Here is an 11,334-nt window from a genome sequence, read left to right as displayed (position 1 = left end):
GGGGAGGGGGCGGCCGCGGAGCGGGGCGGGGGCGGCGCCGGGCCCCGCCGCCAGGGGGCGGGGGCGGGCGGGGGGCGGGCAGAGCCCTTCCCGCTCTGGGCCTCCGCGCTCGGGCCCGGCCCCGCAGCCCGCCCGGAGCCCGGTGTCAGCTCCGCGACCCTCCCTGAGGGACCGGGGCCGGCCCCGCAGGCAGAGCCCCTACGGCCCCGCAGCCCACCCTGAGGGCTCGTTCCCATCCTGGCCCAGCGACCCACCCTGAGGGCTCGGTCCCAGCCCCACAGCCCACCCTGGGGGCTCAGGCTTAGTCCCGCCACCCTCCACGAGGGATCGGTCCTGGCCCCACAGCCCACCCTGGGGGCCTGGTCACATTGAGGGCTTGGTGCCAGCCCCACAGCCCACCCTGAGGCCTCGGTCCGCCACCCTCACCCTGTCGCCTGCCAGGGTGGGCTCCACCGCCTGCCTCCGCCATGTTCGCCATACCCACCGGGGTGTCGAGGCTTGGGGCTGGGGAAGCGCCTCGCAGCACGTGCCGCTTGCTCATGGCATCAGGACCCTCCGGAGGGCCGTGCGGACGGGGACTGAGGTGTGCCTGCCCAGGACAACACCTGTGAGAACTACGCTGCCTGTCCTGAGGCTTCCAGCCCTGGTGCACCTCATTGCAAAGCCCCATGCACAGGTTTATTTGGCACGTAGACCCCGTGACAAACAGTGGGCAGACAAATCCAGGCTACCTAGATCCCTACCCCAGTGCCAGAGCTGTTGTGCCTGTCAGGTCTGGTGGGAAAAGTTGCCAAATCTCAGGTGCTAAGCCCAAATTCTGCCAGACTGGAGTACTGGGAAGCGCTAGGGCCTGGTCTTGCTTGGTGCCAGAGGAGCAGCCATCTGTCTGCTTCAGGCATCTCGGGATGCTCAGGTTGAGAAATGGCCCTTCTCTGGCTGGATGCAGATGTCGGATCTGGGTTTGTGACCTGTTCCCTCTGCTCTCGGGAGCCATGATAGCCCTATGGGCTCCCATGCTGTTCCTGAGTAAGAATAAGAGATTTACGCTGCCTTTGGAATTGGCCACCCCCCCCTCCAAAGCCAGCAATAACTAGGTAGATTCAGCTCTTACTGTTTTCCTTATTTCCCTTTTTCGGATGTGGTTTCTGCCAAACCAGGTGCCATATATAAATATATATGTATAAAAAATCTGTTGCCTTTGAGAGAACCGTATGGAAGCTGTACTTACAACATCAACTTGTGTCAGGAGCTTACAATATGCAGATCTGGGAAGCGGAAACCCTACACATGAGTCAATTGGCAGGCGGATGGGATTTTCTTATACTTTCTGATTGGAGACGCGCTTCAAGAAAGATATAATAAATTGTATTGCAAACAACAGTGCCGTCGCGGGAAGACTGCGTGCCGCAGCTGGTGCTGGACGTGCAGCCTGGCTGGGCTGGGCTGGGAAGGACAGACGGACGAAAGGCCAGAAGGAGATGCCAAAACCTCCCCAGGAGCAACAGAATCCGCCGAGGCGGTTGCAGAAGTTGGTGCTGCCAGTGCCTCCACCCTCTGCTCGCCGGGTAGCCCGCAGCGGAGGGACTGCATCAGCGGCTTGTTAGTCTTATTAGTCCTGATGGCAGCAGGGCTGAGAGGGGCTGAGGAGGGGAGCGGTGGTGCCGGTGTTTCAGCTTGCAAAGGCTGCGAGGGCACAGCAAAATGTGATTTTCTTTTTTTTGTTAATGAACTGCTGAAGTGGCCCATAGTGGAAGCTGCCTGCCGTGAGTGAGGTCCACAGGGTTGCACAGCACCTGCAGCAACAGCAGCCTGCCTGGATTTATCCCCTTCTTCCAAGCTACAAATCATTGCTCCTTGATATCTTGCACAGAAATTAGTCCTCACTTGCATTTAAATCTGATCAAAATGCTAAACGCGATAAAATAAACACCAGGGACCGTCTGAGCACCCTCCTGAATCTTCTGCAGTGCTGGGGTGTTGTTTTAAACCAGATGTTGTCTGTGTCTGTTCAAACCTGGGTATTGCAATGTTGTGCTTGTAGTTGTGAAGCTGGAAGAAAAACTGCCTGGAAACTAGTAACAAACCAATGCGAGACTTCCTCCTGCTTTCATTGTTCTCAGGGAGAGAAGGGAAGAATAAACAGGATGAAAGAGGAACCTGACTTGCTCTAATGTACTTGCCATCCAAAAATACATGGAATTATTTGTCAAACACGTAAGGATTAAAAAACGTATATACATATATGCCCAGTCCTGCAAATAGAATGCCCTGATCCTCAGCATGAATACAAAGTCCCAAGCTAACCCGGGGTTTAATTATGATGTATTCCCTGTCTATCAAGGTGGTAAAAATGTAGAGGACTCTCTGATATCGCTGACATAAGAAATGCATGAAGTGTTAGCATGAGGTGAAAGGGAAGTCCCAGTGGGGGCTGCTGTTTCCAGGCTGCTTCAGGAACAGGAGCAGCCCCGGCAGGGAGGTGTGCACCCCGCGACCTCCTGAGATGCTGCGGCTGCCACTGGCTGTACCAGTGCCTGGCCTTGCTGCAAAAGGAGCTAGAGCTGGCAAGTCATTTTCTGCAGGAAGCTTTTTTCTATAGAAAATGTAGTTTCCAAGATGTTGGGGTTTGGTTTTTTTGGTTTGTTTGGTTTATTTTTTAAATTTTTTTTACAAGGAGGTGTATATCTGTGGCACTCTCTATTTCTGCCAGAAGCATCTAAACAAAATCTTGCAGTTGGAGTCACTGTGACTCAAAACAGGGTACTCAGTTGAATTGGCCCAGAATATTTTGTTGTGAGTCAGTTCAGCACAAAATTGTGTTTCCACCTAGGGGGGTGCCCTTGGGAATGGCGGCCGGACCCCGTTGTGTCTCATCGTGGTCCCATCACATGATGCCCTGCGCTCCAGCCAGCCTGGCTGCATTGCTGCGCTGGCATGGCTGCATGTGAGCCGCAGCATAGGAAGGGCACTGCCCAGCCACACAAAGGCACTGAGCTGCCACATCCCATCCTTCATGAAGCAAAAGCCGTTGAAGAAGACGCAGCCCCTCCTAGCTCAGCTCCCTGCATCTCTCATCAGCTCCATACCTGGCATTTTCACTGCCGCAGAAGCTGGGACCATTTTGTAGCAAGTTTGCCATTTCACCCCCACTAGGAAAGCAGGGAAAAGTGAAAATGTCTTTTTTTCCTGCAGAGTGGCAGTCCCCAGCCTTGGTCAGGCCCAGTGAGCAATGAACACCTTAATGAACCAAAGCCCTGCTGTTGGCAGTGGGGGGCTAATGTCAGGGTCAGTATTTTTGATTTATTCACTGGAAGGCATCTGCTCACATATAAACCATCCAGGTCATTTGACCTCTGCATAAACCTAAATTTAATTATCTAACAGTGCCGCCACTGTTAATTATATCATGAGGGGGCGTATGCACATAAGGCCTTGTCCGATTAGCAAGAGCTTTCAGGTGCTTTGGATCATTGTCCAGATTAGCAAGGAAAGGAACGAAGCAAACAAGAAAGTGCATTTGGGCCCTATTTTAGGCCCTGACACATGATTTTTTCCTCCAGCACGCAAGGGTCACTTGCTGCCAATAATTCTGTGACCATTCTGCCCCATGGCTGGAGTCAGCGTAATTTTTCTGGTTCCCTAAAGTCCAGGCTGGTTTACTCCAGTGTGTGCCCATGTAATGCAGCAGGTAGATGACTGCCCAAACTGAATGGGGGCTGCTGAAAAATTAATACTCTGTTAAATGCATAATAATTGGGTTTTAGGCTAACATGCAGCTGTGTTAAGAGACACTCAGAAATGAATAGCTACATGTGTCCCTAAACTGCATCTATTGATCTTCTCAAATGCACTTTAACTGATTCATTACCATTTACTGATTGCTCGTCCTTCTGCTGATATGGGTTCCTCTCCAGGGAGAGAAGTGTTTTTCCATGGCATGCTTGGAGCTGAGCAGGACTACATACGTGAACCCTGCTGCCAGGATTTTTCCTATATAAAAAAACCACCAACAACAAAACCTGTAAAGAGTTAATCGCTCCCTCACTTAAGCATTGTTCAACTACAAAACCCTGTAATCGCTGCAATGGGGGAGTAAATGGAAAATCATCGAGGGCTCTTTGCAAAAACCTACCTCCACAGATTCATACCCAGGGAACAGCACGGTGCATTTAAATAGCAAAGTCCTGGGGCACTGCAGAGAAAGAGAAGGTAGATGGTAGACTTCCAGGAGCTTAACTCGCCCACAGCACCCCTCCAAGCTGCCGTTCTTCCCCCAAATATTCAGCACCAAGGACCAGCACAGGGTTTCTTTTATGCCTCTTCCACAGGAGTTGCATTTGCCTTCTCTTGAGGGCTGCCACCATGGGTCAAAGCCACCAAGGAGACAACAGCCTAGAAGCCTTCCTCCAGCAAGGCCAGCAAGGTGCTAAAAGAAGCAGGATGCTTGCTGTGCCCTTCCCTGGTTTATGTAGATGAGACTCGCTGTCTGCCTTGCATGAGTTAAAGGAGCTTTTTCCAGGGCAGCAAGTGCTCACACCCTTTGAAGTGGCTTTGTATTATTTACCAGACTACTAAAACTTAAATATAAAGTTGCAATATTTAGGTAAAGCAGAATTGTACATAATAATGTGTGTGTCTCCCCAGCAGATGCAAGCAGGCATTGATGCCTTTGTTGGGTCTCCCATCAGTGTGGCTATGGGATCAGAGCCCTAATGCGTTGTTGATTCAGGACACATTTCCCTGTCACTGTTTGGGAACATGCTGCATTAGCAATGTAGGACTTTGTCTTGTCAATTAACCTCTTTCCTTTGTGTCTCTTCTGCAAAGAAAAAAAAACAAACCACCAAAGGGCAACCCTGCTCTTCAGGAGGGTGTCAAGTCTTTTATAATCATTTAAAATGTGCCAGTTGTGACTGTTTAGAAACCAATCAAAATCCCATTTCTGCACTGCTTGCAGGAAATCTAGTGCAGCCTTTCCCCCAGCAAATCATGTTCTCACAGTCCCACAGGGGAATACTAATTTTTCCTTTCTTTGCCGAGATCTCAAGGATAATATCGGTATGCATAAGGTCCAGAACATGGGAGCTGCTGGATCAGAACGTTCTCCAGAACCTACCTGCTGCAGCAGGAAAGTCCTCCGGGGGCCTCTGCCCGTAAATACCTGCTTTACAACCCTGTCCACAGGGCAGAACAGCTGCTCCTTTTTTCAAGTGCCTTTTATCAAAATTATTTAGCATCCCAATATGTTCTTTATGCTGATCAGTCTGGAGCTGAGCTACCCTAAGACAACCAGTATTTATATTCTCTCTTCCTCTCTTCTTTCTTGGCTTGCCTTGCAGACCAAAGGCAGCCCCAGGCCTGGGAAACACCTGACCCAAAGCCACCCCCATCTGGCACTCAGCATAGGTCAGTAGAACAAGAGAAACTGGCTCTATCTTTTGTCAAATGCAAATTTGCTGAGAGTTAATTAAGACATATTTCAGGAACAGTGAGGTTGTTTTTTTTTAAAATGATAATTTGTTCCTGAGGTGTGGGTAGGGTTCAACATCTCTCCTCAGGAAAGGGGTTACAAAACTGGAAGGGTGCATTGCAGTTAGCAGAGGTGCTGACAATGAAGGCCCCGTAGGGCTTCAGCAGTGTCCAGGCACACAGGGTGTTCAGGGACCTGTGAGATCAGGGACAATCCGCATCCAAAACCTCCTTGGCATATATGTTTTTTCCAGATTTTCATTTATTTTTGATGATTGGTGTCTTCACCATGGCTTGTGAGTTCTGTTGTTCTGCAAAGAAGGTAGAGCCACAAAGGCACTACGCTTCTGCCTTTTTGGAAGCATGTTGTATACTTATCATTTCACCCAGCAAAAGCCTTTTGTTTGAAAAAAAAAAAAACCAAACCCCATACCAAAACCAAACCAAAAGGTTAATCCACAGAACAGACTTTTCAAGTCTGGTATTGCAGGCTTCCCACTTCTTGTCAATGACCAAAGCAGAAGCAAATCAGAAAACAACTGAAGGTACTTAATGCAACCTAAAGTAATCGGCTGAGTAGTGCTTAAAGTGTTAGTGTCTGAGTAGGAAGGCAGGGTTTGAGCCAGCTGCTGTTGCCTTTCTGTGGAGGCTTTGCTCGGAGGTGTTTACTTCCTCATGCTTTCCTGGAGATGTGGCAGTCTATGAAAGCACTCCTCCTGGAATTAGATGAAAATGTTTTTTTGCTAACAACAAAAAAAAGGGGGTGGTGGTGGTGGGGTGGTTTCTAGGTCCTGTCATAATAGGGAAAAACTCAAAAAAAGCTAACCCTAACGTTCATTGAAGGCAAGACATGCTGCACTCATGAAACGGATGGAAAATTTCAAAGGCGTGGGACTTTATGACTGGCTGAAAGAGAAAGTCATCATCAGAGCACCCAAAAATATCACTTCACCATCTCAGAAAGGAACCGGTTGAGTCTGGACATTACGCATGGGAGGTCTTCTGCAGCATGCTACTGCATGGCAGGGATGTGGATGGAGGCTGGCTTCAAGCCCAGGAGGTCCTGTAGAGCTTGCATACTCTGATTTACAGATCATGTCAGAAAACTCTGCCAAACAGCAGACTTTGACATCAGTTTTGTGATCCTCAAAAAGCCCTTTTCAGCCTGCAACATAGAACAGCCTTCACTCCTACAAATCCCAGCTAAAGTCATTAACATCACGTACAGATGGAAAAGTCTCCAAAAGGGTGAAAAGCCAAACAAGAGCCCTGGCCAATATGGCCACGTCCTCACCACTGCCATTTGGCTTACTGCCTAATGCTGTTAATTCAACTACAAATGTAGCATGAAAGGATGGCTGACCCCTCAAGGGCCAAGGCTAACCCACCACACCACCAAGAAATACCTCCAGAAAGCCACAAATACAGACAACAAGGACTTTGGGTAATTATAGCAGGGAAAAAGTCCTGAAAACACAAGTGTTAGGTAGTGCCAGGAGGCCAACCCCTGAAGAAGGGACAGGGGCTCACCTCACTGTGCAGCACCCAACTGGTCAGCAAAGGCCTGGAAATGAAGTGACATCCAGGGTGGGAACAGCATAGCCAACACTCGGTTCAGTTCGGGGATGTATAGAACAAAAGAAAACGGATATATTTAATAAACTGATTATATTAGTGTTAACACGTGATTTCTCAGAAACTACCAAAACACCAGCAGGAAACTAGGTGGTTTTGAAAATGTCTCTGAAAGGCGTGCTGCGTGTTCGGTGGAATGACTCCATCTTCAGTTAAGAAAGCAGAAAAGAGTGGGCTGCTCCTCACAGCCGGGGGAACCCTGCCCACACCGGAGCCCGTAGTCCGGGCTGTCACGAGTAGCTTGCAGGGAGGAAGTCATCAGCTGGGAACTAAACAGAACACTCCGAAAAACCTTGGCAAGAAGGGTAGGTAGACCCCAAACAACAAAGGCATGACTGAGCCCCATTTCCCCAGTGCACCAGTCCTGAGTGGGAAGGATGAACTGGAAATTTTTTTTTTAAATTCTGGCCCCTACAGGCTCAAAGCAGCCAGCATATTAAAGAGGTTTTGAAAAGTGACTTTACATGTTTAACTGATCTCGCGGTTTCAGAAGTCTGTGATTCTCTGTGGCTGCTGGCACTGACAGTGCTGTAGCCTGCACTGAGGTTACCAAGAGCTTTGGCCTCCCAACAGTTACAAGATCAGGTCCCTGAAAGCATGCGGTGATGAGTGGGAAGAGACAAACCACAGATGACAGCAACTGGAGAGTGTCTTCTTTGTCCATTGCTACTGCCTGGCTCTGTCAAAGCGGTGCTCCAGCTATGTCCAGTACAAGGCTCTGGACAGCCAAAACATCAGCTCTACTGGGAGCTTCTCTCATTGCTCTCTTTACAGGAGATATTTTGGGAAGTCACATCAAGTTTAATATGCATCATTGAAATGTCTGGTTTATAGTTTATTTTGGAGGTAGGACCACATCTTTGGTGCTGTTGTACTAACACAATGTTTACCCATACACTATACTCTTACTGGTGCTTTTCCAAACCAGCCTCTGCCAAGGAGCCAACTGAAAGTCTCGGGGCAGCAGCAAAGGCAGGAGATACTTTTGTGCCCTTGTCTACTGGAAGATCTAAGATGCAGCTGACCTGAAATTACCCATTAAAAATAATGAAAAAACCTGTAAGACAACTATAAGACAACAGTTTCTTCCAGGCATGCAAAACAGCTGTGTTTGCCCTTACCAGTATTGCCTGTGTTTTGTTTCACATCCTGACACTGCGGATTAAGCAAGCAGTTTGGGAACATAACGAGCACGTCAGCCTAATACCGAGTTCAGGTTAAACACAGTAAAACCACCAACAGCAGTAGCTGTTTAATCAGAAAGAGAGAAGCACGAAGGGTCAAAATTACATTATCTCATGTAGCATTAAAGAATGTCCACTCTAATTTTATCAAGAAGATGCTAGGCACTGGCTAAACTCACCTGGATGGTGAAATGTGCAAAATCAGAAAACTAGCAAAAAGCCTGTTTATCACTATATTACCTATTAGCTTCTTTTTGCAGAAGTAAATACGAACATAAGTTATAATGAACAAAAGGAGAGTGCACAAGGCTGTTCAGAAAGGATGGGTCTTCCGAACGGCACATCTGGGTGTTACCATGGAGAGAGGATAGAGACAGCTCGCTTGGGTTTTGTCCCAGCTCTTGCTATATTCAGCACTTTTGTGGATCCTGGAACCACATGTCTATATGTGACTTTCAGTTCTTATTTAAAAAGCAATAAAAACCTGAAAGCCATAGCCTTAGGAAAGCAATAGAATATGATCCTTGGGAAAGTTAAAGAAACTAAAGGTGAATTCAGATGTCCTGAGGGTGGAGGTGATGTGATCTGTGAGGTCCCAGGCTGAAGAGACCATCTCATCCTGCATGAGGAGGGCTCTCCAGTGCCTCGGCTCCATTCCAGCCTTGCTGTAGTCTTACCAGAAGTAAAATATTGGAAATGTGGGTGACAGCTTAGATTACACATCGTTAGAAACAGCCAGGATAATCTGCCGCCAGCTCCCTAAAAGGAAATCTTTAGCTAACAAATATGCTCCAGCCTTTTGAGCTGGCAGATAATGATGTGAATAAAATGTAGCTGGATTTCAGGGAAACAGTTGAAATCGTGCCATGCAGGGGGATGCTTCAGCAGGCCAGAGTGAGTGGTGCAGAGCAGGAGAGCTGCTTCTGGCATCACTTAGCCAGGAAGCAGAAAAGAAAAGTGGCAGCTCGGTTTCCTGGGGTGTTGCAACTGCTGCAGCAGCCCCAGCACCGTGGCTGTGCCAGAGCCCTGCATCCAGGGATGGTCAGCATGGCCTGATGGGCTTCATACTCCTCACTGGGGCGTTTCATCATGTCCGTGCATCATCTCCGTGTCCCTCCCACGACATTACAACACATGGGGTTGCTGGAGGGAGCCACTAGTGGTTTGAAGAAAAGCATCGGTTTACTTACTGACAGAAAAAAAGGAAACCCTGCGCATGAGATCACTACCCACCATGAGGACAAACAGCATCTCCATGTTTCCAGTCGGCTCTGTCCTATACAAGTGTGTCAGATTTGCAGGGCAGGGAAATGCTGTGGTTTTAGGTCCCTTAGCAGCACAGGATCCTGGAACAGTGCACCATGGTGCAGCAATGCAAATCCATAATAGTGTTGCTGCTGCTGCCATCACCACCAGTAACACAGGACAAGCCATACTGGTCCGAGTCTTCTGAGGACAGGAACCTTGTGGACCTGGACAACTGGATTTTGCTCCTGCTGAGAAAGGTTCTGTTTGAAACAGCATGTGTCAGCTCAGGGAGGCTTCTTCTGCTGAGACATTTTGCATAAATTCTGCATAAACCTTTCTGATATGGTAAAAAAAAAAAAATAATGAAATGGAAAGACACAGAAAGCATACAGACACAGTAGAAACCAAATTTGGAATGATTTAGATGATTCAGGGGGTTGGGGGGTTTTGGTTGTTTGTTTTTGTTGTTGGTTTTTGTTTTTTTTTTTTTTTAGGGTACAAGCAGCTAGTGCAGCTCACCACAGACTCGCACAACCCAAGAGCTTGAAGTCAGCGTGGAGTTTTGAATGAATGATTCATTATTCCACACACGCTCCGGCTCCTCCACCACTCCAGCCTGTACCCAGCTGGATCTCAGGAGAAATTCCTAGAGTGTGTAATTGTGTATAATGTGATCATCCTGCAGCAGGAAATAGGTTTGTAAGCATTCTTAGCCAGTACAATTGATGTCATACAGATATGGTCTGCAAGGAAACAAAAGTGGAAATATATATTGCAGCAAGTCATTTGAGAGCTAATACAGCCTTCCGGGAGCAACATTTTAGGCAGGGAATGTATTTAAGCAAGGTATACATAGTATTTCATTTTTAAGTGGCTCAGCATGACCATGCTCAGAGGAGAGGGGAAGGCGCTGACCTGCGAGCCCCCAGAGCAGCCCACCTTTGGTGCAGCCAGCAATGCTGGATTTGGGGTGCACTCCCGTGGGGGGTTTGCATCCCTTCGCCAGAGAAAGGGCCAGGCTCCCAGGGGAGTCCGTGCACGGTGGAGGAGGGAGCCCGATGGGGTTACGTGCTGCAGCTGCAGCCTGCCCCTCCCGCATAGCTGCGGCTGTGGGGTGCTGCAGGCACAGCAGCACCCAGCACCCTGGGGTCGGGGCTTGCAGCCCCCCCGGTAACGCGGACACCCATCTCCGGCAGGTGAGCAGGCTGAGCCCGCAGCACCCTCTAGAGGAGCCCAGTCACCCAGCCCTTGTTTTCAGGGAGGATTTAGATGCACGGAAAAACATCTCTCTCCAGCAATGATCCCTCAGGCAGGTTTAATCCATTGCTCTGCACCAGCTCGCCTGGGCGACGCACCACTGCTGGGCAGCATCAGGCCTCCAGCATCTCCCTCCTGGTGCTGGAGGGGATGCAGATGGGCAGTGCTGCAGGCAAGGGCTGGGATGGAGAGGGTGAGGTGGAGCAAGGGCTCCCCACCGAGCCGGGGAGCAGCACCCAGGGAAAAGTCCTTCAAGTTCCTGCATTGCAGGGCTTCAGGTCCCCGGTGTGTCCCCAGCTGCAGCCAACATTATCTTGATGGCAGGATTATCCCAAATTGGAAGTGGAGTCCTAGGAGGTGTGGAGATGGACACTTTGGTCCCATCATGTGGTCCCCAGAGGGCCGTAGGCTGCAGCTCCATTTAGCCTAGCATCCCTCAGCTGCTGCACAGCATCCCGACACTCGCCTCAGTCAGGTGGCTGCTCTTCCTCTGGTCCCTCGGGCTGCGGCAGGCACAAGAGGAGTTAGGTGGGATGTTACC

This window comes from Falco cherrug, chromosome 11, assembly GCF_023634085.1.
Source record: "Falco cherrug isolate bFalChe1 chromosome 11, bFalChe1.pri, whole genome shotgun sequence".
NCBI lineage: Eukaryota > Metazoa > Chordata > Aves > Falconiformes > Falconidae > Falco > Falco cherrug.
Note: the sequence above shows the minus strand (reverse complement) of the source record.